The sequence below is a fragment of the Fukomys damarensis genome, unplaced genomic scaffold, assembly GCF_012274545.1.
Source record: "Fukomys damarensis isolate Sample0158 unplaced genomic scaffold, DMR_v1.0_HiC HiC_scaffold_2, whole genome shotgun sequence".
In the NCBI taxonomy this organism is placed as follows: Eukaryota; Metazoa; Chordata; class Mammalia; order Rodentia; family Bathyergidae; genus Fukomys; species Fukomys damarensis.
Genome location: NW_022900914.1, coordinates 1763778 through 1790258, shown reverse-complemented (window position 1 = coordinate 1790258; position 26481 = coordinate 1763778). Strand labels below are relative to the sequence as shown.

Sequence of the window (26481 nt, the reverse complement as noted above, 5' to 3'; positions counted from 1 at the left end):
CGTTCAGGGTTTTTTTTTTTTTTTTTTTTGGTACTGGGGATGGAACACAGGTCCCTGCGCTTTGGAGGATAGTGGCAGAACCACTGAGCCAAATCCCCAGCCCATCAGGGCTTCTTAAAACAGCAGTAAGAACTAATAATAGCTGGAGTTCTCAGTGTGTGTGAAACAATGGATTTTCTCATTTAATAATCACGATTCAATGAAGCTGGCATCACTTGCTTCTGTCTTACAAACAGTAGCTTATAGTCAGAGCCGTAGTTCTTCAGAATACTGACAACCCACTGACTCGCGAAAAGTTTTGCACGTGGGCATTCTATCAAGTCCCTGCGGAAGAGCAGTGCTGTGAAGTGATTTTCTAGAAGTGATGTGGGGATGAGACAGGCTGTTGCCAAGGGCTCTTGCCTAGGCAGGGGCTGGCTCTTCTCTGGCTTCGTTTCTCACATCTCTGGAGGCTCCCGGTGTGGCTGCAAGGCCACTGGCTGAAAGCGCCATCTGCAAGATTTCAGGTCCAACCGCGCAGGTACCTGTGGCTCTCCGCGCCCTTGCTGGTGGAAGGATTCGTGTTCTTCAGAAGGAAGCGAGGTGAAGACCGAGGCCACGCTGCTGTTCTTGCTAAATCTTAAGACCTTAACTTTCAGAAGCATTTCAGAAATGTTTCCTAAACATTTACAAGAAACAAGAGGTATTTTGATAGGCTTATAAACCTCATTCGGTTTTCACAAATACTGGTTACTGGTTTACTACACCAGTAGGAATTTCATGTGCTATAAAGTCAAAGGCCAAAATAGTTCAGGACAGCTACGGCTCTAATGAAGACTTCGGAGTGCGGGGAACACACTGCGCCATTTATGGTGTTCTTTAGACACAGCTGAGCCGCTCCAGTTTCATTTTTTAAGAGAGGAGCTCAATATGGAAAACGTAGAGAAGCCTGGATTCATTACCGACGACTGCAGGCGCGCAGGGGAGGCGATGACCAAGCGCGAGTGCCATGGTCTCCAGAGCGAGGCCACGCTCCGCTCGCTACTGACGTGGCAGCCGTCTCTGCTCATGCTCTTGATGCGCTCTGTCCTGTGGCATGCAAAGCACGCACATGCACGTATACACATTCATGCCAGTGAGAGCCTGGTAGCGTATTCTCTTTTGTACCAGTCTTTCCATACATGTTTTCGCTTGTGTACTCGTATTTCTGCTTTTCCTCTTTTCCTCCTCTTCCTCTCCTCGGCCTTCTCCCTCCTCTCCCCTTCTTCATGGAACGCTCCCTATAGGCATCTTCCCCACAGTTCCCTTGGACTTCATGTTCCCCCTAACCCAGGAGGAACACGCCCAGAAGACAATGAAGCTGGTTTAGGTGGCCTTCTGTACTAATCTGTGCAATTAAAAGCCACAAGGAGACATATTAGTGCTGCTTGATTTTGGTTTTCCATTGTGTACTTTTAAAGGGACTCTCAGCCGTTGGATGTTTGTTGTGAAAATTGTGAAATAAGACATTAGCATTAAATTCCCCCTCCTTTTTCTTCTTCCTTCTTTATTTCTCCTCTTCCTTGTTTGCTTTTTATATAGCTTCCTTCCCTTTAGCTTTATCTCCCTCTCTGGGCGCTAGAGGTAGTGGGAGATCTTCCCCGGACTCACAAATGTCTCCGAGCGTGATCACATTAGAAGTCTCCTTTGGTCCTCAGTATTGATCAGACAGATTTTCCAGTGACCTTCGTAATTATATAAAGCCTGTTTGTATGGGGTTTACCATGTTTTGGTGTATCTCCTCCCTCGGCTCCCACTGGTGGGTGTGTATGACCCCGAAGGGCTGTGGGGAGAGAGTATGAGAACCTGGGTTTGAGTTTCTTCTCTGCCACTTACTAAGTCTCTGACCTTGGACATTAATTGGATCTTCCTGAGCATCTATTTATTTATCTATATAGTGAGGATAGTAATATTTAACTCATGTATTTGTACTGATTAAGGGAGATAGATTCAGTTGACAAAAAGTTTGTTGTACATTGTAAAGTCCTAGTCAATATGTAGGTTGTGATAATAGCAGGAGTAACAATTCAACCGAAAAACATCTTGTTGGAAGACAGACTTTTTCACAGGACACAGGCTGTTTTAAGTAGTATAATATAGTTAGACCCCAATTTTCTTAGCCATCTCCTAAGTTTGGGCAATCGAGTCTGTGTGTCTAGCAGTAGCACTGCAGTGGTGTGTTTTCACCAAGCTGTCTCCCTCTCTGAACCTCTCTTGGGGACTGTGTTGCAGACTCGACCACTCTCTTGCAGGGCTGCTCTCTAAGGGCTATGGTCTGTTCTTGCTGCTGCTGTGTCTTTGGAGAGTCCTGTTTGCCCTTCTGTCTGGACTCCAGAATGGTCTCCAGAGAGAACTTGAGGCAAGAGTGGGGTTGCAAGCATCAGCATAAACTTCCCCCGGTGTCGGGTGGTGGAGCAGCCTAGTGTGCCCCTTTGCTCTGGAGATCTCTGTGCAGGGGCTGCAGTCTGTGCCTGGGGTGGGGATGGGCAGAACCGAGGGTCCACTGGGTCTCTAGGTATGTGTTCCTGCCTCAAGTCTTGGACGGCGCCGGGGCTCTCAGGATGACACTTGAGTCATGACTCAGCCTTGGACGAAGAGCAGTTGGCCTGCAGCTCCCTCAGCCCCCAGAGTTGCCTGCGAAGTGAAGAGTGCAGCAGCAGCCTGAAGGCTGTTTGCAGTGCTGGCTTTGAGTGGATGGCCTGCGAACTGTTAGAGAAGACCCAAAGCCCTCCTCCCCGGGCGGATATCACCTTCTTCCTTTGGCTTTTATGAAGAACCTGATCCCGTTTGCCTAGATGGAGCCAAACAACCTGGGCCTCAGAGAAGGCCGAGGGCCGCAGAAGTCCCACAGCAGCGCCTGGTTTTGATGTACTGCTGAAGGGTGTGAGCACGCTTATGGAACGAGGTCACTTTTGCCAGTTTGAGAGAAAGGTCATGTTTTTAATTTAACTTAATTTCCTATACCAAAGAGAATTTTCAAGAGAATATTTGACTTTTGCACCTTTAATGAGACCAGATGCTCTGGGGCCTACAGCAATGAAGAGAAAACAGATTTTGCAGTTTACACTTCTACTTTGTGCCGCTTCTACATGGAGCGCATGCGCGTTCTTAAGGTACTGTCGCTCCCTGGGGTTTCTCTCTCTCCCCTCCCTTCCTCTCCCTCCCTCGCCTCCTCTCTGCTCGCTCCCTCTTTTCTCCACCCCTCCTTCTGTTGTCCTCCCTCCCTCCCTCACTTCTTTCCTCTTCTTCTTCCTTTTCATGCTGTCCTTGAGCCCGTAAAGACTGAGAATGTGCTTACAGATTTACAGACGTGGATTTCATTTCCACTTGAAGGTAGCAGCATGAGATTGGGTGAGGACACCTGAGAAGTGTGGCACCCATTCTGTAGCATAGCTACAGGCCAGAGGTCACAGCAGGTACAAGCCCTGACTCTGATGTTAGATTGTGTGGGTTCAAGTCCAGGTGTGGCCATTGACTGTGGAAAACTTAGTTAATTTATTCATTACTAGGCTGTGTTTGTTGCCTTAAAATTACAGATTTAATTTAATGATGACATACATGCATATAAAAGAGTATATGCAGAGTTTATAGAATTAAAACTATTGAGCACCTACTGTGTCTGAGGGTTTGTGTCCACCTTCAGATTCATGTGCTGAGATCTTAACCCCAGAGTGATAGCATGAGCAGTAGGTTTTGATAGGTGAGTATGCCGTAGACATGGAACCCTCTCACAAGAAGCTTAGTCTTTACAGATGTGCCTCTGCACAGGCTTCTGGTTTCTCTCAGGTGGAAGAGGGGCCACACCAGAAACTGACTGTGTTGGCATTCTGACCTTGGATTTCCCAGCCTCCAGAACTGGGAAAAATAAATTTCCATGATTTGTAAGCTACCCAGACAATGTTATCTGCTATTAGCAGCCTAAAAGGACTAGTGAAAGGCTTATCTGCAGAACTTTCTCTAAGATACAGACCTAGGGATGGAATGGCCAGAGTCACCTACATTTATCTTTATGCCCAACTGAATTCTAAATTTGTTGTAACTGATTTATTTTCTGACTGGCATGCTGGATTTTTTTCCATTTCTCCATTTCATCACCATGACTTGGTATTGTCAGATTTCAAATTTTTGCCAATACAGAGTGAATGTAAACTATATCTTGCTATTTTAACTAGCAAACTTCATTTCCAATGAACACGAGCAGCTTTATATACATAGCCATACCTAAACATTTTCATTTTCTTTTAGGCGAAGAGACTGCTTATTTAATTAATTTTTTTGCCTAATTCTCCTCTCAGTTTTACTTACCCACTTATTAAATGAGAGATTATGTTTGTGGCTTTCTAGAGACACTTACAGCTTTATGCTCTGTGATTCAAAGCCTGATATTTTGATGATACCAGTTCTATGCTTTCACATGTTGTATTTCTATTGCTGCTGACTCAAGACCCTGGCCCTTTGGCCAATGTATAAGGACAATATAGAGAAGTCTTTTCCAGAATAACCCAAGAGAATTTTCTGACTTTAGCTGATTTTTTTAAAGTTCCCATTGACAATGAAAAATAAGTTCTCATTTTTCCTCTTTCATATTCCCTCAAATATTTCTAGGCTGAGCACACATTTATGACAAGCCAGAATCTAGATTTCTCAACTGAAGCTATGTGAGAGTCTCCTTTGTCTACTATTTCTCCCTTGTAAAATCAAGGAAAAATGTGCTAAGCCTAGAAGATAAATCCTTCCTATTTCTATAAGTGGATACCTGCTCACAACTTAGTTTTTAGACAATTTCGTATATGCTTTTTCCCCACTCTGTTTCAAACTCATAATTTCCTTCAAATCAATGGTTTCAAAAGCAACAACAAATCAAAACAAAACAAGAATCCTCCAAACCAGTGAAGCAAACAATCAACAATAGCAAGAACCCAGATATTCCCCTGCTTGGTGTCTTCCTGAAAGAATCCTACCATAGTGATTTATAACATTCATATTCACAGCAGCAGAGTTTATAATAGCTAAATCTTGGAAACAGCCCATATGCTCATCAACCAATGAATAAATAGAGAAGATGTGGGTTTTTTGTGCAATGGAGCACTCTGTGCCATAAAGAAGGATAACTTGAGATATTTATGGATGCTCCTTGAGACCATACCTTTTTTTTTTTTTGTACCAGGGATCGAACTCGGGTCTTTGTGCTTGTGAGGCAGGTGGCAAAACCACTGAGCTAAATCCCCGGACCTAGACCATACTCTTAAATGAAATGAATTGGACACATGTTTAAATATTGCATTGTTTTTCTCGTTTAAGAGCTGAAAGTGTAAATGAGGACCAAAATATGTGATAGATATTGTGAAATAGGAAGAAAATGTTCAAATGGGTAAGGGAACTAGGGAGGGGGCAAAGAAAGAAAGGAAGGGAAAGAAAAATATAAGAAAAGAAGGAAAAATGGAAACAAAGCTTTTGTAAATAAGGAGAGGAAAGGGGGTTGAAGGGAGGGTAGGGGAATGGAAAAAATAAGAATCAATATACATCATGTACAGGTGCAAATTCCCTATGATGAATGTGATCATTGTGTATATCTAAAATGTACCAATAAACTTAACTAATAAAAAGAAAAGAACCTGACTTCCACAAATACAAATAAGCATGATCACATGTGATACCACCCTTTGGATCAGTGGCTCATGGAGGACTAACTAAAATTGCTTGCACAACTTCCAACGTCTTCAACTCTTCAGTATTTGATCTTTTTACCAAGTTGGGAATCCCTGGACCAAGGAGGACAAACACGGTATGATGGGAAATGAGACAGTTGGAGAGTTTGGTCACTAATGAAGAATCCAGCAGGGCTCCGGTGGGGCTCAGCTTACTATACAACTGTCAGGTGGCGGTCATGTAATTTGGATTTTGGTGGAGAGATTATAAAAACCTCTTGAAAGCACTTTGCCTCTGTGAAAATTCCATCCTGCTTTGGAGAATGAGATGAAATGTCCCGCCTCTGCCTCCTGCGGGCCTCAAAACAAAGCTGGGAATCAGATCAGAAAACGGGGCTCACTTCTCAAAGACACATTATTGAGCTCTCTTCCGAAGGAGTCGTGGGAGGCCCCCGCCTGCCAAGCGGAGGCTGGGCGAGGTGCGGAGACCCTCAGGACTCCATGGCAGCCTCTTGGGCTCCTGAGCAGCTAAGGAGGGTGAGGCTGGGCCGCCGGGGTACCACGGGGGCTGGAGTCAGGGAAGCAGGACGCGTGAAGAACCGGCGCGGGCCGGGCTTCTGGAGATTCTCTGCGGAACATTCTTGGGAGTTCCGTGTGCCTCTCGAAGCTGGAACCAGAAGAGTTTGGTGGCCCGGTACCTTCCTCAGCTAGAGCAGACGCTTACCACTGTACTACACGCTTTATCTCTGGGTGAGATGTCATTTTAACACGCGCTCCCACCACCCAAGAGGGAAAAGAGGGACCCTTCGATCCCCACCACAGGCGGGGTTGTCACGGCCGTGGGGCGTTACACACGTGGGCGAAGGCCTTGACTGAGCCGCGCGCTCAGCCACCACCATCACTGCTGGAGCACTCAAGCACGGGCTGAGCTTCCCCTTTGGTTGTTCGAGGGTCTTTGCCTGGCATCAGATTCCAACAAGGATGCAGTGTGTAACGAAAACTCTCTCCTGCGTAGTCCCTAGCGCTGTCCCTGTCTTTATCAGTCGGCCCCTCTGCTGTCTTTCCTACGGCCTCATGCCCTAATTTCTCATCCACGTCCACCCTCAGATGCCCCTGACCCTCTGCTGTGCAGCCCTGCCGGTCTGTTCTATTGCCTGTCTCTCCTGGCCCCATGGAAAAAGCAAAATGGATTGTTTTGGGTAATGTAGTGCTTGGAATAGTGATTTTGCTTTGCCTATTGTTTTGGCTGTTTTTTGAGACAGGATCTCACTTTGTAGTTCTGACTTTGAACTCACTGTGTAGTCCAGGTTGACCTGGTGTGATGATCCTCCTGCCTCAGCCTCACGAGTACTGGAATCACAGGCGTGCAGCACCACATGCAACCTTGTCTGTATTTTAGACCTGTGCTTCTAAAGCTTTAGCGAAAAACCCTGGCAGAGCTTTTTCATACACAGTGTCCTGGGTTTGCTTCTACACAGTAAGTCCAGGAGAGGCTGATGTGCTAAAACTCAGGGCCTTAATATGGTTAGTGCTGTTGTAGCAGAAACTTTTAAAATTAATAGAAACTATGTTTATATGCTTAGTGTAATATATAACTTTTTAAATTGTTGTCTTGTGGTTTCAAAACTGAATAATGTATTCTCTTATTGAGTTGTTTGAAGCCACTGATTGTTTCCCACTCCCTTGGCTGTGAGCACTTGTAGTCAGATTTTTACCTGCCCACAACACCTGAGGGCATTGGACAGAAAAGGGAGGAAAAAGCGCGATGTCTCAGGAAGCCCACAGCACTCGGGGTTTCAGGCTCAGCCTTCACCCCATGCCATGCTCCCTCCTACCCTGGGCCTGGACCTCTCTGGCTCCTTGCTGTGATCCATGGGCAGCCCTGGCACTGAGAAGTGAGAAATGGTGAGAGCAGTGGGCACTGCAACCTTCTCAGCAGGTCAGCACCATGCTGCCAGGCACAGCCTTCCCGTATGGTGATGCTGGGAACCTGCTCTGGCCCGGGTAGTGTGGCACGGGGCCCCTCGAGGGCAGGGCGGGCTCTCCAGAGGGTGCTGTAATGGGGAGCAGCTGGCAGTGTGTGCCTGACTTCCAGGAGCTGAGTGATGTTCACGTCCCAGGTCCTGTTCTTTCCCGCCTGCCCCAGCTCATTCCTGGGAGCTGGCTTTACCGATGGCAGACCCCCCTGTTAGGAGACGGATGGCTCTTAGTTCCTTGTCAAAGGGGAAAGGAATCTCAGGTCTGGATTTGGGTGCAACTGCAGAGCTGCTGTCTGGCAGGCTGGAAGAAAAGGCTTTGGTGGTGTGAAAGAATACGACTTTTCCTGGGACCCTGTGTGATCAGGTTTACTACCATCACTGTACAGTTCACAGAAGGATTCTGACATTTCTAAACAGAATATTCTTTTACGATGCAGTATTCCTGCCTTTAGCTGGAGATAGCTCCCTTTACTGCAGGGCCCTTCCCGTTGGTGGAAACACGAGGGCAGCTATGAATAGCACAGGGGAAACATCTGCCGCTGTCTGAAACGCACACCGAAAAGCTGACAGAGTTCAGTGAACTCGGATGCTGTGGCCAGTGTTTTCCGGTGGAGGACTTTAACCGGTGGAGGCTGGAGCCAGAGGTGTGTGGAGGACGAGAGGACAAGCAGTGTAGACTGGAAAAGGAGGGGTACCGCATCACATGCCTTGGCGCCTGTCCAGTCCTGAGGACACAGGGTGAGCGACTCTTCTGACTGCAACTGCCAGTGTCACTGCGGGACGAATCCTCTTCCACTTCTCCTGCCCCACCAGACATTTGCTTAACACGAGCCGTAGAAAGGCTTGCGGGTGTGATCACAGCATCATGTTTGTACTGTGGTTTCCGGGTCTGTGTATAACAGCATTTGCTCACTGGGAGCGTAACAGGTTTACAGTAAATGGTACTCACAAATCTAAGGGGGCAGGAGGAGCGTCTACTTTGAGTTCAGTTGTAGCTTCCCTGTAGAACATGTGCCATGGTAAAACGGGGTTGGATCTTTCTTCTTGGTTCTGGCTGTGGCTGTGTGTAGACGTCCCCCAAAGCTTCATGGGATCTTAGGCGGGGCTTTTTCAGAGGTGGCCGGATCTAGGGTGTGTGGTTGATCATGGTGTGATGCTAGGCCTGGGGGAACTAGGATAAAGGTGAGAGTGCTGCCCGCCCTAAGTAGTCTGAAGAAGACAGAAGGGGCAGGGAGACACCGTTAAGGTCCCTCATTGGTTTGCTGCTTTCTGGCTGCCATGGACTGTTCCCCCTCTGCCATTTACCGCTCCGCCTTGGTGCCAGTGGGTTATAGACTGAAACCTCTGCCAACTGTGAGCCAAATAAGCTTTTCCCCCTTTAAATTGGATGTCAGAGTATTTTTTATTCATTAATTTTATTGGTATGTTTTAGGTATACAATATGCTGACATTTATTATTGAGAGTTTGTACCTTTACATGATGTATCTCAGTTCTTATTTTTTCTCCATTCCCCTGCACTCCCTTCACCCCCTCCACCCCTCCCTATTTACAAAGTCTTCATACCCATTTTTTTCTTTTCTTATATTTATTCCTTTCCCTTCTTTCTTTTCCCCTACCCCTCCTACTTCCTTTCCCCTTTGGAACTTTTCTTCCTATTTCACATTATCTATTATACATTTTGATCCTTATTTACATTTTCAGTTTCTCACACCAGTGAAACTATTCCGTATTTACACGTGTCCTATTTATTTCATTTAAGATTGTGGCCTCTGCATGTATCTGTTTAGCCATAAATGTCTCTAGTTTGTTCTTTATGGCTGAGTAGTACTCTATTTTATATAAACACACACACACACACACACACACACACACACACACACACACATTTTCTTTATCCAGTCTTGAGCTTATGGGTATTTGGGATGTTTCTAAGTTTTCGCTATTACAAAGTGTGTTGCTATAAACATGGGTACATATATGTTGAAGTGGTGTGATACTTTTAATTCTTTTGGGTAGATACCCAGCAGAGGGATGGCTGGGTCAAATGGGACCTCTAATCCTAGTCCTTGCGGTATCTCCATACTGATTTCCACAGTGGTTGCACCAGTCTGCACTCCCACCAACAATGGAGGAGGGTCCCTTTCTCCCCACAACCCTGCCAGCATTTATTATTGTTTGATTTCTTGATAGCAGCCATTCTTTGTGGGGTGAGGTGGAATCTCAGTGTTGTTTTCATTTGCATCTCATGAATGACCAGTGATGTTGAACATTTTTTTCATATGTTTATTTGCTATTTCTACTTCTTTGTCTGAGAAATGTCTCTTCATTTCAGATGCCCATGTTTGGATTGGGTCTTTAAATTTTGGAGGTGAAATTTTTTTAAGTTCTTTACATATTCCAGATAATAGGCCTTTGTCTGAAGAATGGCTGGTAAAAAATTTTCCCACATTGTAGGTTGTCTCTTCATTCTACTGATGGTTTCTCTTGCTGTGCAGAAACTTTTTAATAAGGAGAGATCCAAGTTGTTGATTCTTTGTGCTAGTTCACATGTGATGGAAGTTTTGTTCATGAATTTTTTTCCTATACCAATGTCTTCAAGAGTTCTACCTAGCCTCTCTTCCAGCTGTTTTAAAGTTTCTCTTTTAACATTTGGACCTTTAATCCACTTTGATTTTAATTTAGTGCATGGTGAGAGATATAGGTCTAGTTTTAATATATAGCAAGTTGAAACCTAATTTTTCCAGCACCATGTATTAAAGAGGCTGTCTTTCCTCCAGTGAGGGTGTTTGGCTCCTTTGTCAAAGATGAGGTGGCTGAGTGTGCCTTGAGTTGTTTTCTGCATCTTCTAATCTGTTCCACTGATTCTCAGTGTTAGTACCATTCTTTGTTAGTACCATGCTTTTAATTTTTTCACAGTAGCTTTGTAGTATAGTTACAAGTTGGGGAATTGTGATACCTTGTCTCTGTTGCCTAGAATTGCTTTTGCTATACTAGGTGTCTTCAAATGAACTTTGGATTTTTTTCTCAAGGTCTGTGAAGTATGCTGTTGGAATTTCAATTGGGATTGCATTGAATCTATGTAGCAGTTTTGGAAGTATGGCCATTTTCATGAGTAATTTGTCTCAGCAACCAATGAGAAAAATAACTAATGTGGTTTCCATTATTTACCATGTAGCTATTTTAAAAATATTGTACTTTTTGAATCTTTAATATCCATATAGAAAAACATCCTCCAGAAGAATATTTGCTGTAACTTGGGTAATTTATAAGGTAAAATCAAAAGAAGCTTTCAGAGAAAACAAAACAAAACAGACATGCTATTAGAAGTAATAGGTACAAAAGTTTGTTGAATCCCAGATCATATTAAGTATATTTAATATTATTCAATACAATTTCATTGAAAATTCCTGTGGGATACTTTTAAGAACTTGATAAGCCCATTCTAAAAATTACAGAGAAGAATCAAAGTACAATATGAAGGCATGTAACGAAGATGTAACACATGTCTATGTATTTGCCCCCTATCTACATGCACATATGTGTACATCTCCTTCTGGGAGGTGAGTATTCCAGGAAAGAGCCCAATAAATCAGTAGAGGTGAAGGAGATAAGTCGTTTAATAGCTGTATTTCAGAAAAGTCTCTAAAAATGGAAAGAAAAGTAAATTGGGTATGGAAGAAAATAAATGCTACAATGTTAATTGAAGAAGATACAGTGGAATATTTTTGAAGCCTAGAAGGATGCAAGAGAAATAAACTCTTCAAAATGAAATACTTGGACAAACGATGAATCTGATCATGTCAGATGTAAAAGCATGAATAAAGTCAATAAAAGTTTAAAATCAGAGTAGTATTCTTGCAAAATCTTATGCAGATACAGTATCAATATCAGGGATGTAGAAAGAGCTCTTGGGAATTAATATGAAAGAGAAAGGAACCTTGGTAGAATATTTGGACCAGGACATGTGTAACTACCACACTGCAGAAAAGACCCAAAGCCTAACAAGCCAATGAAGGTATGCAAATTAAATACAAATCAAAGAGCAAGATACAGCTTTGTGCTTGCTATTGTAGGTAACATGGTAAAATTTCATGACACCAAGTGTGAATGGTAGGTATGGGTGTATAACTGGCCCTCATCCTCTGCTGGAGGAAGAGGGGCTGGTGGACTGCTGCAGACACCGAGGGACAAATTAAACGCACATCTGCCCTCTGGTCCTTCAAAGATGCTCACACAGGTCCCTGGGCCCTGGCAAAGATAGATGTTACAGCATTATTTTTGCTGGGAGATGTTGGAGGTGACCTGGCAATCACCAGGGCAGCGGACTCCCTAATTCTCATCTTACTCAAAGCTGAATGGTGGAGCAGTCCCCTCGGTCTGCTGAAACGTTAGACTTATGGATGATTCTAGGCAAAGGAAATCCCAAGAAAGAAAGGGGGTCCACTGACAAGTAGGCTATGATAAATGCTGAAAGAGCCAGTTGGATTGTTAAGACGATGGTGACACCTTTCAGCAAAGCGTGTGGTACTGCACAGGTCATGCAGCCAAATTCTGGGGCTTCAGCATGGAATTTTGTGCATCTGTTTTGCCAGGCATTGTGTGTGAGGAAGGGCGAGACCCCATGACTGAGTCAGGACCTTCTCCTGTGGGTCGTGATGAAGGAGTTTGTCTGCTTCCCAAGGGTCATCATCACAACTGCTCACTTGGAAAGTGAGGAGCACGGCCGGAGCCCCTTGGCCTTGACTGGGTGTACACTCTGTAAAGGCCAGCGTGACCCTGGTCGTGACCCCACTGTGGACACTGCGCCGGTCATCAGCGCCTCTCAGAGACCGGAAACCTAGGACCCCGGTGATGGTTCAGTTGTAGAGTTTTGGGCTAGATGTCCTGAGATGCCTGGGGGGTGGTGTGGCCCACACTGCTTGGCCTTGCTGTAGTGCACAGTCAGGGAAGTTACTGGACGAGTACTTCTCACAGGATCATCTCATCCTTCTGGGAACAAAAGGCCTCACCTTGCACGGATCCCTAACGTTCTTTCTCTTGGTTGGTTTGCTCTTGCCTTTTGTCATAACTGTGTTTAAGTGCAACTCAACCTTCCCAGGTTGACAGGATGGCAGGGCCCTCATGAGTCACCCTCGAAGCATCTATGTCACAGTGCTCAGTTACAGCCCATGTAGTAGGACAATGGTCTCTGTGAATCGGTGATCTTAGGTGAGCTCATTAAGAGCTCCACTAGGAGTGGGCATGGACTCTCTTTCCTCTGGCACATTATTCCAGCAAGTGGCAACTTGCCTTCTTGTGCTGCACTTGGAGCTTCGAGTCACAGACTGACAGTGGAGTAAGGAGGACCTTTTGGACAGAACAAGCATTGCTTGAGAGAAGCTATCAGACAAAACCAGAACATGCTGCCTTCTAGCACACTGAGGGAAGGCCTCATGTTCTTCCTCTCTCGGAAGAATACAATATTGCATCTCATCCAGGTCCATGTCCATTCCAAATCACGTAGCCCTGGTAGAGGGGTTGGAGTAGACTCACACGGCAGCTAGAGGGCTGGTAATATGTAGCCAGGGCAAAGGAAAAATAAGATCTTGTCCACAGAAAACGTCCAAGCCCAGTGGAAGATAAGAACAAGTTCTGTAGGAACCAGGGAAGTGAACAGGGACGATCGGCTGTTTAATTTTGGAAGCGATAAGAACACAGGAGTTTGATCTTGAACAGAGCAGTCATGCCCAGAGCTTCTGTTAACGAAACAATGACCCTTTGGTGGTGTGCATGTTGGAGGCACAGGGTTGGGTGGGCGGCGTCCAGCAGCAGGCCCTGTGTGCTCCCCTTCCTGCGTGGCCTGCTGACGTGGGTGAAGCCACCTGTCCTCTGCAAGATGTCGCTGCAGCCTTGGCAGGTGGTGCTGCAGGGATTTCTTGCTGCAGAAATCTCGCTTGGCAGAACCCCAGAAGAGGATGTTGCTACAGCACAGAGGTCTTCTCTGGACGTTCAGTGTGCATGGTCAGCTCCCCCGGTCGCCATGACCTTTCACTCTGCCTACTGCAGTTCCACATTTGGGCTCGGTCCTGCCCCCTGCATCAGAGAGACCAGCTCTCCCCATCCTCCCTCCCTCCACCTGAGGAGAGCTGTTCCCCAGCCTCTTCCGAGCTGGCTCAGGTTTTGCAGCCCTGACTCCTGGTTCCCGTGTCTCTTCCCCTCTGGTCAGGGATGCTGCACTCTTGCACTCACTAAATTCCCAGATTTGCATGGCATCTCAGTTTTTATGCACAACAAACCAGGAAACAAATTTAACATCCACATTAAAGGATCACACTCAGAAAATGCAAACAGTCTCCTAAGATCCCACAGCAAGCAATGACATGTAGAGTTTTCTCTTGCATCCATAAGACTAAACTTTTTGTTTCTACTACCCCGTTAAGCTTTTTGATGGAATGGATTTCCTTTTACTGTTTTCTTCTTAACTTGAATTCTTGAATAATTCACTAATACTCCATCAGGGGCCTCTTTGGCTTTTGTGTGCATTCCGTACAGATATACATTTATCTATTTATTTATTATTCATTAAATTTATTGATACATTTTAGGTATACATTATGATCACCTTCATCATTGGGAATTTGTACCCATACACAATCTATCACGCTTTTTCTTTTTGCCCATTCCCTTTTCCTCTAGTCAACCCTTCCACCCCTCCCTATTTGCGTAAGCTTTGTTTCCATTTTCTCCTTATTTTTTCTTTCCCCTCTTCCCTTCCCCCTCTCCCCTCCTCCCTAGTTCCCCATCCCCTTTGAATATTTTCTTCCTATTTCACATTATCTATTATGTATTTTGGTCCTCATTTACAGTTTCAGTTTCTCACACCAGAGAAACAATTTGGTATTTACACGTGTGTCCTATTTCACTTAAGAGTATGGCCTCAATGTGCATCCATTTAGCTATAAATGTCTAGCTTTTAATTCTTTATGGCTGAGTAGTACTCATATAGTCGTGTCTATAAGAGGACATGTGGATGAGGAGTACATGGTCTTTTAAGACCCCATCAGGGAATGCTTGGAAATGAAGACAAATGAGGGTCCAGAAAACTGTAAAGAAGACGAACTCCTGAGAGCAGAGGGACGAAATAGGCTGCAGTGGGGATGGGTGGTCCCGGCCAGTAGTGGAGCAGAAAGGAGCTTACAGAAAGCGGCCCCAAGGGAGGGAATGGGTGTCCTGCAGGAGAACATCATGAGATGTGCCAGAGTCTGTGCCGATGCCCTGTGAGTCCCGTAAGAAGTCTGTGCTGTGAAGTCGTTAGTGCGTGCAGGGAGGAATGGACTCTAAGCAGCTGTGACTTGCTATACCGGTTTGCAGGAAAGGAGCGGCTTGAACCGGGTCAGAAGTCTCCCACAACATCAGTGAGGGCACAAGGAGAGGAAACAGCTGAGGCTCCTGCCATCCCGGCCCTCCAATGTGTCTAGATGGGGCCCAGCATGCCTGCTTCAGAGTTGGGGAGAACGGACGGGGTACGGAAGGACTGGAGGCAGTTGAACCCCCGTTGTTTGGAGTAGGAGCTGGAGGCTGAGGGACAGCGCTGGGCACAGGGCCGTGCATGTTGTGGGGGTTCAGTGGCTACTTCTCAGAGTAAGGAGGGGCCAGGCTGCCGGGTACTGTCACTGGTGGGTGCTGTCTGGGTCCTGTGTCCTTCTTCATCTCCTGCTCACATGGACGTTAATGTCCAGATCAATGGATCTTCTGAAACTCTTGGTCTCTTCAGGTCACTCTGATGTCTCAAGTCCTCCAAAACTTTCTAGAGCTCTCAGAACAAAGGGCAAACTGTATTTTACTTAGTTTAATGCTTTGCCATGGCATTAAATAAACTTTCAATCTGGTTTTCTCCATGGCCTCGTCCTCGCTTTCTCCAACCCTGCCCTTCTTCACACAGGGGATCTGCTTCCTGGACTCCCTGTGGTTTAGACTCCAAGCCCTGCTCTGCCTGGGAAGCCAGTCGCTGTTATCACCACTGGGGGCGTCAGTTTGCTGCAACTCCATCAAACAGCCCATCACTTCCACTTCACAGCGAAGAGGACGGAGGCTCACAGAGGTTAGGATGCTGGTCCAGAGTCCCGCTGAGTGGACTCACAGGCAGAATTTCCATTCAGACAGCTGGAGGCTGCAGCCTGGACCCTCTACCACCGTCCTATGTGACCTTTCTCTCCTCCTGAAGCAGAGGACTCTTCCTTGTTCCCTTCAGCCCCACTGTGCTTTTTCCATGGCATTGCTCTGCCCCACTCCAAGTCCACTGTGAGTGAGATGCTCCTTTGGGCTTTGGTAAAATCCAGGGACACGTTAAACACCTTCATTAGAGCTCATTCCATGGAATGGTTTGACTCCTGGTCGAATGTTGGGATTCTCCTGTAATTCGCATGCTGAAGCCCTAAGCCCAGTGTGACTGTGAATGGACTTAAGGTCCTTGTGGAGAAAGTGAAGGTTAAGGGTCATAAGGTAGGATCCTGGCCCAATAGGATCTGTGCCATAATAAGAAGAGACACCATCAGGGTTTTCTCTCCATTTTACCACATGAGCATACTGCAACACTGTGGCTGCCTTGAAGCCAGGAGGAAACCAAACCAACAGGACCTCGGTCTGGGCCTTTCAGGCATCAGAACTCGGAGAAAATCTATGTGTGCTGTTTTAGCTACCTGGCCTATGACTGTCTGTTATAGTAGGCCAGAAGGCCAAGGTGAGGTCATTCTCTGCTGAATGCGACCCCCTGCAGGTGCAGGAGACTTTATGGGAGGGAGTAGGAGTTTCTCACTGGCCCTGCCTCTCCGCCGTTCCGAGTGGCACTCACAGACCAAACACCTGGCATGCAGAGGGCCCTGGAAGGGTGTGGGTCCTGCAAGCAGCTGTAGGTGCACCCAGAGCAGCCTTGCACCCCGCTGCTCCGCACAGCTCACCTGTGCTCAAGCTGGATGGGAGCCGGCTCTCCTGCACATCGCCCCGCGGGCCGCTGATTCACTAGCTTCTGGCAGAGGGCTTGGCGGCCTGCTGTCTCCTTGGGCTCTCGTAAAGTGGCCTCCTCCCCTTGCTCTGACGCGGCAGTCGCCCTGCTGGCTGCTGAGGCAAAATTTACGACAAGGATTCCTCAGATTAGGAGGGGTGGGATGTGTCCCTCCGCCTGCAGTGTGCGGAACGCAGTCCACAGCACCACAGCCCCTGTGACTGCTGAGCAAGCCCCCTTGGTCACGCTTGACACTTCTGACTTGAGAAGTCACCTGAAAGTATTTTGATTCCCCAAGAAGTAACTTCAGTTTTTTTCGGAGCTGAGTCCGAAGTTTACTCTTTCAGGTCCTGCTTGGTCTCATGGCTACGTCTAGGCAGGGCCTGGAAGTGCCAAGCAGAGCCGTTTCCCAAGTTGCTCTTTAGCAGACCCAAAGGCCTCCCCCACCCCGCTCCTCTCCTAAGACAGAAATGTCCTCACCGCCCAGCCGCCCTCACTCGGTCTCACATTTCATCACTAGAAAGTTCTTCACGCGCGGTCAGTGTTTACTTCCCCTTTCTTTTGGACCCACTGACTGTTACTTTGCCATCTTGCCAGTAACTCAAGAAGAAAAGCTTTGGCCCATCTGTCACAGAGCAGCTTCTGGCGAACTTGAAGATAGCAGTGGGTTGTCGAAACACCCCTCAAAATGTCGCTCTTCTGTGCTGAGTAGATGTAAACAGGGGCACAGGGCTACCGGGTCCAAGGTGTCAGGAGCTGTGTTCACGGAGACCAAGGCCTGTGTCATGAGCTGGCCCTGTCCTGCAAGAGCGTGGCACAGCCCCTGGCCTTGGCACTCACAGGGTACTCAGAGATGTTCTGGGCTCTCTTGTCCTGCTGGACCAACTTGGTGCTTCTTATGGCTGGATTCAAAGTTGTCCCCAAAATGCTCCTTGTGTTGAGTGTGTGGTTCCTGGTGGGTTGTTGGGCAGGGCTGCGAGGGCTGTACCTTCAGTGGATTCATGTACTGAAGAGATCGCGATTTGACAGCGTTATTTGGATGTGATGGAGTAGGATTGGGGACGATAATTAGTCCCCAGCCCTTTCTCTCTTGCTTTCGCATGGTTTCCCACTACAATTCTCAACTGTTAGAGGTGAGTGGCTTTCTCCACCGGGCCCTTCCTCTATCACATTTCTGCCTCAGAGCAGCTGACCATGAACTGAAACCTCCGAAACCACAAACCTTTAAACTGGGTGTGTCAGGTATTTTGTCACAGCAGTGGAAAATCTGATTAGGAGAACTTTTGGAACTGTTACCCCCGAAGGCATGCCATCAAGCATAATGGATTAGGTGAAAAAGATCACCTTTTCTCTGCCTCTGACAGGGGTTAAAGGAGAGCACTGTCTATCTTTGTGATGCATCTAGCATAAAAGGCACCTTTTTGGATTATAGTTACCCGTTCATACATTTATTTTCCTTATTAGACTCTGAGTTCCTGTGTAGGAGATGCTACACGTTATTCTTCATGCTTTTTCAGAGACAGCAGAGCATGTCATTCGGTGGCTGTAAAATGAGCAGTGTCTTTTGTGTTCATGTTTATTTGATGTTCTTGGGTGGAGATGCGGTGTGGGGAAAATGTGGCACCTGCTCTCATGAAGACCCCGGTACAGACTTCCGGAGATGTGCTCAGTAGCTGGAGGATTTTGAAAAGCTGGTTTGGGGGAGGCAGTACACTTAAGAAAGGACACTTACCACCTCCCAGGTTCTTCTGTGCCCCAGAAGAAGAGTGTGGCCCTATGGCAAGACCTATAAGAATGTGTACCTATTTCTGGAAAGGTTAGATTTGTAGGGGTCATTGGAGGCACTGAGAGCCCAGTGTTTTGCTGGACCTAGCTTCCAGGGAGGCCCAGTATTCCTGAAGCACAGCCATCAAGTTTTTGAGCACATGAAGATCTGTGGGTGGACTTTTTGAAGATCACAAAGCCTTTGCTGGGTCAACTGCTCAGAGATACAAATGTAAGGGACCTACTTGAGAAAACCAGGCATGAGGGAAACATTTGAGTTAAGCAATGAGAGAGAGGGGAAAAGAAAAGAATAAGGAGCGTGACACTTTCCAGAAGAGGGAGGGAGGGAGGGAGGGAGAGTGAACTCTTGAGCAGGAGGGTTTCAGCTCTGCTCTCGTGTGCCTTTCAGGGGGCTGACAAGGGCGTGGATCCCGAAAGCATCCTCCCGCTCATCAGGGTCAGCAAGCCCTCCCCTGCCGCAGTCTCTGTGGTCCCTTCCTGTGCCCAGAGAGTGGCAGAGCTGGGCTTTGGCTTCTGTTCTTCTGACCCTTTGTCCTTTGCTTTGCCGCAGAAACACACATATCCTTCTCTTGTTTTCCTTGGTTACCTGGCATACGCGCTGCGCTTTTTATGTGGCTCTGGTCAGACAATCCTGGTCACGGGGCTGAGGGAAGGCCACCAGACTTCAGCTCCATTTAAGACAACAAAGCAAAGCAACCTCAATTTTTGGTTCACCACTCCTCCGCACCTCTTCCCTGATTTTTTCCAGAATACCTCTAACTCATTTTTGTGGTATTTTATAAACTCAGCTTGAGGCTGAATTCATAAAAATATTTAGAAGCTACCTTACTTTTATAATTAAAGATGAAATGACTCATCCAACCTCTTTCTCGCTCTACAAATAGTCTGGCAGTAAAACAAATCTCTGCTATTAAGTGGTATTTATTTAATTATGATTTGCTGTAGAGCCGTTTAAGAGCAGGTCATTAGGTTAAGACCATTGTGCGGGTGCTGGGAGCAGCGCTGGCTTACATTCGCCTGTGCTTTCCTTGCTGCTGAGCAAATGCAGCCGTGTTTATATTACACGCATTCTCCAGTGTTTTCTGTTCCTCCAGAAAGAAAAGGATGCAACGCAGACGAATGGCCCCATTTCCTGAGAGGGTCAGGCCAGGCTGGACGATGGCTGAGACTCCCCTCCCGTTAACTGTCTCGTGTCCCGTCTTCTCCACTCTTCCTCACTGCACATCAATGCTGTACAAGCAGCCAGCTGTTTCTGAAGGTCTCGGGCCAAGTCTTTGCGGGCTGGGTGGAGCCTCTGGGGGGCCGAACCCAGGGCCCCTCAGGACAGCACCTGAGCCTTGGGGCTTTCCAAACGGCAGGAGTCTGGAAATGTGTGCAAAACCCTTTCGAGACGTCGGAGACAGCAGATTACATTCAGCGAGCACCAATGTCAAGGGCAGGACGAGGCTCACCACGGAAGTCCCCCTGGAGCCTCGCTCGCAGACCCCGGTCCCTCATCTCCCGCTCACTTGGAGCCCTCGGCCCCACTCTCTGGCACACGTGAGAAGCATTACCGAGTGAGCAAGACAGATGCTCACTGGCCCAGCAGGGCACCTCGGTGGCAGGCAGCCGTATCTAGAGGCACATGAGGCTGCGTGTGCTTGTTGTTTATTTATTCTCCTCCTGTTTGGAGACTTTCCCTGATTAATTACTCTCTAGTCCTCTAGGCTGTTAACTAATGTCTCATCTGATTAACCTGCAGCTTGCCCCGGGTCCCAGAGGGTGGGCTGGCCGTCCCGCCTGGGAACGAAGGAGGTCACTGGCCAGGGGGCCCTGGGATGCCAGTTTGGGGCTGGTTTATTTGCTCTGAGTTTTGTTTGCTATTCCTGCCTCAGCGACTGGAGACAGTTGGCCCCCATTTCCATCCTCTCTAATAGGCCTGCTGAAACGGCAGTGAGCGCAAGATTTAAGAAATGTTTTCTTTGAAAACTTCTGGTCCGACAGACACTTTGAGTTCATGTTTCACCCTGTTTCCATTGCACACCGTTCCCTGGGACTCTGAGGAGAAATATTGTTAAGTGAGTCTTACAGGAGGACGGCTGCTCTGCGGTTGGGGGGGTAGTGGGGGGCGATGCACTGGAGGTTTTGGGGGAGGCTGGGCGGAGGCAGCCCTCATCTTCAGAATCTAGAGACCATGCCAACGTTAACACATCCGAGGAGGGATTCGGTATCAAAGTCTCTAATATTTGGCTCTGTAAACACGATACCGGTTGCAAAAACAAAGCTAAGGAGCTCCTGCTGATTACTTCAATAAAAGCTGTTTAATTATGAACGTTTGGGAAATGAAGTTACCAACAGGACCAGGAGTGCTCCGGCGTCCCAGCGTTCCTGCCCCAGCATCCCGCTGCGAAGCCAGATTGTCCACTCAGCTGAAAAGTTTGACATTGAGCAGGGCGCGCCCTCGGGCCCGCAGGGGACCAGGCATTGCCAGTAACACTGCTCCCACCGCAGCAGTGGCCGGGAACGGACTCGTGATGGAGCCGTCAAGCCCGTCAGCACGTCGCAGGCCAGGCCGGCCCAGGGGTCCCTGGGGCAGTGGTCAGAGCTCCCGGGAGACCTGCCCTTGAGAAACAGTTGCTGGTCTTAGGTAGCTCACTGACCTCCCCCCGAGCCAGGGCTGGATTTGGAGCAGGGAGCCAGTGATCTGCTGTAACAGGAAGGCTTGGGCGTTTGCAAATAGGTTTTTTAAATACATTTTTAGAAAACATGATCTTATGAATGCTTCTGCACATTTCTGCTCTTTCTTGTGCTTTACAGCTAGTTATTTTATATCAAATGGAATAAGTAGAATTATCCATAATAAAATTTTAATAAAAATATTAGGGTTGAAGCTATGTATGCACAGAACATATTGTCAAGGAGGGAGGGTTTAATGCTTAAGAAAAATATATGGGTGTTTTCCCTCTAACAACCAAAGTTCTCATCTTTTCATTATTTAGTTGAAGTCTTTGAACTTACCCATATTCAACAACAGGTGAGTACAAACGAATCGATTCTTATCAGCTTTTGGTCAGCTCTGATGATTACCTGGGGCAACCCATTTGCCAAAAGATCCCTGACCACTAGCTACGTGTGGACGCACAGCTGTAGCCACCTCGTTTCTCGTTTCCAACGAGGGCAGTTGTGATGGCTGCAGAGTCATGATGAGGACGAGGCTAATAGACAGGACGCATGTGGAAACAGCGGGAAATCCTGACGCCTCAGGCCAGCTGTGTGTTTAACGTTTCTGGTCGTCAGTTGCTCTTACGAAGTTGTCCTCAGTGCTGCCCATAGCTGCTTCACTATTTTATGCCGGATGGTTTAAGTGGGGACTTGAGGACCCAAATCAAAGGAGGAAGCAACGGAGTTGAGACAACTTCCTGTCCCTGGAGGTCTTGTGTAAAGTAGAAGAGGGCTGTGAACTTTGGATCCAGATCCAAAGCTATGGGTCCCTAGGGCCGGGGATTTAGCTCAGCGGTTCGGTGGCCTGCCTTGCAAGCGCAGGGACCCGAGTTCAATCCCCGGTACCAAAAAAACAAAACAAAAAAAACCAATAAAATCAAAGCTGTGGATCCTTGGACAGTGTCACTTTGCAATTCTGATTTAGTTTTATCTCCTACGAGTTAGGAATCATAATACTTGTGCTCAAGTTTTGTGAAGTTTGAATTTTACAGGTTAGGCACTGGGAAGGTTCCCTTGAGCACTTGATGTTGTAAATTCTTCCTTTCTCAGGAGAGTCTCCCTCTGGTGGAACGGGAGTCGTGTTCTGAACTTCGGGGTTACTGGTGTTGGAACTATCGTAGGGTAGCACACTGTGGCTGTGTGCTGGGATCTGTGCTGTGAAGACCTCTGTGCTCTTGTGATGACCAAGTACACTTTTGATGTTGCTTTCTGTGTTTTTCAGTGGTAATATTATGTGATAAGGGAGTTTACTCTGAGAAATCGGCACACACATTTAATGTGTCTTAATCAAGTTCAATCCCATTTCCCCCCTCTTCCTTTCCTACCTCCTCCCACAGGTCTCCTTCCCCATCTCCAAATATCTACTTTCTGGCTTCCTATCTAAAAATGAAGCAATGATTCTTTTCTTTTAGATATCAAGACAGAGAGTAAGTCAGGCAGACACTCCAAGCATTGGGGTAAAGTTCTGGCGTCTATGTTCATGTTCCCTGCCGTAGACTGGATCTTAAGTGTCCCCTGAAAGCCCGTGTGGTAAAGACTTTGCCCCAGTGTGGCCCTTTGGGGAGGTGGTAGAAATGTAAGAGGTGTGGTGGAAATGTAACAGGGGTTCAGGTCACTGGGGTGAGCTTTTAAAGGAATAAGCGTGTCTCCAGCCTCTTCACCCTTGCTGCTTCTCTTCCTAGCCATGAGATGAGCAGTTTTGCTCTGCTCTGTGCCCACCATGTTGAGCTGCCTTGCCATGGTCCGAAGGCCAGGAGGCCAATCCCTCATGGACCGGGCCCCCCCAACCAGGAGCCAACATAAACATTTTCATAAGCTGATTACCTCTTATCTGTCTTAGTACCAGCGAGCTGACTAACACAGTGCCTCAAGAACGCCTGCATCTTACAGGGGACTGGAGAGAGAGGCTGTGAAGGGAAAGTTTGGTGGAAGATGGCCATAGAATGGGAAAAGAGTAACCATCATGCCTTTTGGGGACTCCAAACTCTGGGGCCTTTGTCTGGAGACCATGTGTGAAGAACTTACTGAAAAATTCAAGTTTGCTTAACTTTATATGCGTGGAATACAAAGTTAAAATAACACCTTACATTCCTTCTTGTATAGGCTTGTTTTCTTTCCAAATGGTCAGAGTTACTGAGAGAAGTATAGACAGGAAGAAGTTTATATGGGGTCCCCAAGACCCCGTGTGGAAAGCTCATTTATCAGACCAGATCCTGGGACTCAGAGCAAGGCTGGTGGAGTCCCCTGACCTTGGGGTATGGAGATCCCAGGAGCTGCTTTGTCTCATTAACTGCCAACTCCAGAACTAATTTGCGGGGGACAGCAAAGGTGATCAGGCTGGAGTCAGAGGCCTTGTCCTTCTACTGTTTGTATTACCTGGGGGTAATTCAATACTTTTTTAGGGTTTTCTCATTTGTCTGGTAAGATTAATAGCGCCAGTGCCATAAAATAATAGGCAGAGACAGAAACTAACTTGGACCCGAAAGAATTTTGCAAATGTTACATAAGAATTCAAATTAAAGGGCTAAATAATTGTACATAATCTTGTCACATTTACATCTTTGCAGACTTCGTACGAGGTGTAATTATGAAAGGGCCCAGGATGGTTTTGGAGGCCTCCTTATTCAGGTTCTGGTTTTATACATAGGAAACCGAGGAGGAGGAGCGAGTACAATGTACCCACAGAAAAACACGAAGTGAGGGGCCAGGCTGAGCATGGGGAGCCCGCCTGACCGTTCGGGGCTTTTTTGCCTCATCACGTGACAGCAACCTGGCAGGATGTCCTACTCAAGAGTGGTGGATTCAGACCAAAATGCTCCCAGCGCTGTCGGTGGAGACCTCAGGCTGAAGCAGATCCCAGGCGTCTGCCTTTCCGGGCAAGTGACAAACCTCGCCAAAGGGGCATGATCTTGGGGGCCTCTCTCCCCACTGCTGCCCTCAGGGGGAGCTGTGGGACAACTGCACATGGTGGGCCACGTGGTCACTGACACAGGCCCACGCCTTGCACCCTGCCCTGCAGAAGGCACTGTGAAGAGGCGGTAAAGGGCTAGCTCTGGTGAGCTTCCCGAGTCTTTCCCCACACTAGGAAGGCTCTGAAGAGCAGAAGGGGCACAGCGCCCCGTGGACTGTCTCCCGGCTCCCTGTGAGCTGTCTCAGCTGTGGCTCTAGGGGACCGACCTGGACTGCCCCTTGGCTGCAGAATCCCAGATTCAGAATTCCCCCTGGCTATGCCTGGAATGTACTCAGAAGCTGCTGGAAAGTAGTTTTACAGGGTAATGTGGAGCTATTGTGACTTTTTAAATGCTATTGTAAATAGTATACCTTTAAAGGGTTTTTATTTTCACTTGTTTGCTGCTGCATAGAGACACGCTATTGATTTTTGTGCATTGCCCTTAAATTTGCAGCTAGCTCAGTTTAATTGGTCCTAATAAGCATTCTTCTGCTTTTGTAAGACACACCCTTGCTATGTAGTTCAGGCAGGTCCCCAGCTCACTGTTGCAGCCCAGGCTGGCGATCCTCCTGTCTTGGCCTCTCGAGTGCTGGGATCGCAGGTGTGCGCCCCCATGCCTGGCTGTAAACTTTTCTGTAGATGTGTTAGGTGCCAGTGCCAACTTATTATGTACTGCAAACACATGCTAAGGGAAGTAAAAGTTAATTTGCCAACAATAGATACAGTTTTAATTCTTTCTTTTTGAAGTTCCTTTCTTTTCTTGGCTTTTAGCACTGGCTGCGATCTGAGTAGAGGCCCTGAGAGCAGACCTTCTGCCCCTCCTGTAGACCTTGTGGCGAACCTCGATCTCTTTGTCAGAGACTGTTGTGTTAGCTGTCAGAACTTTGAAGTTACTCAGATTTCAAACATTCTCTCCTTGCTCAAGATCGCTTTTTCTTCACATGAGCTAGTATTGAATTTCATTAAATATTTCTATGATTGGCAGAGATGAAGATCTTTCTCCATTTTTCTATGAGTTTCATTACCTTCACAATATCTACAAACCAAAAAAATTAATAAATCCAACCTCGTATTTCTGGATATGTTTTAGTGGATCATCATTGTTTTCATGGTATTTTGTAAATGTTTTTCAGTAATTATTTAAGATTTTCAGTATACTTTCAGGAGGAATACTGATCTGAAATTTTCTTTTCTGGAGAAGAGCTTCTTTACCATGTTTTTGATTGAGAGTATTGCCGGCATCATAAAATGTCCTGGGTGCTTTTCTTCCACTTTTATCCTCTAGATTGATTTGTTTAAAATCATGTTATTTTTTCCTTTGATATTTGCCTGGGTTTACCAGTGAAGCCACCTGGGCCTGAAAATTCATGCAATAAAGAATTTAATTTCTTTAAATGAATAAAATGAGGGAGAAATGGGAAACAGGAGAGCAGCACACAGCTGTCCTCTCCAGGGGCAGCTTTCTCCATGAGTGAGAGAAGAGGGATGCCAATACAGAAGGAAACTCAAGTGTCAGCATTCCGCGGTGTCCTTCTCCCCAGCACAGACATTTTGCCACTCTCACTGCCTGGGCATCTTCAGGCTGATGGCAGTGACCTCCTGGAACTGAGGACACCTCTCTTATCGCACTGACCAGAGTCCTCTCACTGTGGTCTTTGCTCTGAACGCTGGTGCCAGACCGAGGGAAATTGTGGTTAACAAAGCTCACAAAACCAAACCATGCTAGCTTTTGAGCTTGGTCTCCAATAAGCCAGTGTCTGCTAAGTCAGTTGGCCTCTGGGCTTGAGAGCGGGATGGCCTGTTGGTAAGTGGAATTTGCCCTGAAGTCATCTTGCCCTGCTGTTTCTTTCTGTAGAAAAACATGAGAGTTTAAGTACATTTATCTTATGGCAAAGTTGCTAAATAACAAATAAATAACAGCAACAACAACCAGACAGGAAAAAAGCAGACATTTTTAATCCCCCATTTAAAAAGTCTAATGGAAGTTTCAAGTTATGGCAGAAGGTACTTCAAAGCGTTGTATACACTGACTTCACATATCACAAATACATGTTCCTCAGGACGAGAGGCTACCAGAGTGAGCATTCTCGGTTTTTCTAAGTTAGGATTTCCAGATATAACACTGCATTTTGGACTGTGAAAGTCTCGAAAAGCGAACCGTGTGTGCACACGTGTTTTCGGATATCGACAGAGAGAAGGTTGTGAAGGCCACTTGTACTTGCCATGGCACACAGGACTACCATGCGGCCCCGTGTGGCTGAGCTTTCCGTGTAGTCTGGAGCAGAGACTTGGGTCTCCCCTGCTCCAGGGACTCCCCTGCTTTCCAGGCCCGCACTGCCGATGAAGCTTTGGTCCCCCAGGTGCTCTCACTGCAGTGGAATCTTTTCCACTGGTGTACACGGAGCACAGAGAGTGAAAAT

General features: G+C 46.9%; 1 long non-coding RNA gene across 2 annotated transcripts in view; it reads left to right on the top strand.

The window, feature by feature from the left end:
• The window catches only part of LOC117285869, a 41655-nt gene extending 19257 nt beyond the window's left edge, over positions 1-22398 (top strand). Inside the window, exons 1-2 of one of the 2 annotated variants that reach the window (XR_004516961.1) lie at positions 56-3131; positions 15568-22398. This is a non-coding gene — a long non-coding RNA (uncharacterized LOC117285869). Of the gene's footprint in view, positions 1-55; positions 3132-15567 lie in introns of those variants that run through there. The other variant, XR_004516960.1, reaches the window with a different exon arrangement.
• Positions 22399-26481: the final 4083 nt, after the last annotated feature.